Genomic DNA, 1,969 nt, shown 5'->3' with positions numbered 1-1,969 from the left:
GTTATGACGTGTTTTGGGCGTTCAACTCCGGATCATGACGTTTTTCTGGCGTTTAACTCCAGACAGCAGCGTGTACTTGGCGTTCAACGCCAAGTTACGTCGTCATTCTTCGAATAAAGTATAGACTATTATATATTGCTGGAAAGCCCTGGATGTCTACTTTCCAACGCCGTTGAGAGCGCGCCAATTGGAGTTCTGTAGCTCCAGAAAATCCATTTTTCGAGTGCAGGGAGGTCAGATTCCAACAGCATCAGCAGTCCTTTTGTCAGCCTTCTTCAGAGTTTTGCTCAAATCCCTCAATTTCAGTCAGAATTTACCTGAAATCACAAAAAAACATACAAACTCATAGTAAAGTCCAGAAATGTGAATTTAACATAAAAACTAATGAAAACATCCCTAAAAGTAGCTTAAACTTATTAAAAACTATATAAAAACAATGCCAAAAATCGTATAAATTATCCGCTCATCACAACACCAAACTTAAATTGTTGCTTGTCCCCAAGCAACTGAAAATCAAATAGGATAAAAAGAAGAGAATATACTATAAATCCCAGAATATCAATGAATATTAATTTAATTAGATGAGCGGGACTTGTAGCTTTTTGCTTCTGAATAGTTTTGGCATCTCACTTTTTCCTTTGAAGTTCAGAGTGATTGGCGTCTCTGGGAACTCAGAATTTCGGATAGTGTTATTGACTTTCCTAGTTAAGCATGTTGATTCTTGAACACAGCTACTTATGAGTCTTGGCTGTGGCCCTAAGCACTTTGTTTTCCAGTATTACCACCAGATACATCAATGCCACAGACACATAACTGGGTGAACCTTTTCAGATTGTGACTCAGCTTTAAGGCATGGTTACATACTAATGATCATGAAGTAGAGACACAAAACATAGATAAACACAACATTAAAAATGAAAACAGAAAGAAATAAAGAACAAGGAATGAATCCACCTGAGTGAGGGTGGCGCCTTCTTGAAGGTCCAATGGTGCTTTTTGAGCTCCTCTATGTCTCTTCCTTGCTTCTGTTGAATGATTCCTAGTAATTTTGGTGTTTTTACCCTTAGTTGCTTCCAATATTTGTGTGGAGGACAACTTATCCCCTGAGGTATCTCAGGGATCTCTTGATTTGCAGCCACATGTTCTAACTAACTGAGCTATTCCAGCTTATATATAAGGCTTTCCATCTCCCATGACTCAGAGGTGGAAGCTTTTTGTCTTCCCTTTGAGGTTTCTTTGGCTTTAGGTGCCATTAATGGTAATGGAAAAGCAAAAAAAGCTATGCTTTTACTACACCAAACTTAAAATATTGCTCGCCCTCGAGCAAGAGAAGAAAGAAGAGAGGAAGAAGAAGAAGAAGAAAATGGAGGTGAGTGAGGGGAGAAGGATTCGGCTATATGGGTGGGATTGGGTGGGAAAGAGAAGTTAAATTGTAAAGGTAGGTGGGGTGTATGGGGTAGAATGGGTAGATGCAGGTGGTGAATGAAAAACAGAAGGGATGACCATGAATGGAGTGAGAGAGGGCGAGGTAGGTGGGGATCCTGTGAGGTCCACAGATCCTGAGGTGTCAAGGAATTCCATCCCTACACCAAATAGGCATGTAAAATGCCTTGGCACACCATTCTGGCATTTAAACGCCCATTGGTGCACATTCTGGGCGTTCAACGCCCATGTAAAGCATGTTTCTGGCGTTGAACGCCAATTTGATGCTTGTTACTGGCGTTCAGCGCCAGTTTTTCCTCTCTGGGCACATTCCTGGCGTTCAGCGCCAGAATGTTGCTTGTTTCTGGCGTTCAGCGCCAGAATGGTGCTCTGTTCTGGCGTTGAACGCCGGCCAGATGCACCTTACTGGCGTTGAACGCCAGCCCGTGCGTCCTCCAGGGTGAAGAATTTTTTTCTCCTGTTTTTGACTCTGTTTTTAATTTTTTTGATTTTTTCGTGACTCCTCATGATCATGTACCTAATTAAA

This window comes from Arachis duranensis, chromosome 2 (assembly GCF_000817695.3).
Source record: "Arachis duranensis cultivar V14167 chromosome 2, aradu.V14167.gnm2.J7QH, whole genome shotgun sequence".
Classification (NCBI taxonomy): Eukaryota; Viridiplantae; Streptophyta; class Magnoliopsida; order Fabales; family Fabaceae; genus Arachis; species Arachis duranensis.
This window is presented reverse-complemented; position numbering follows the sequence as displayed.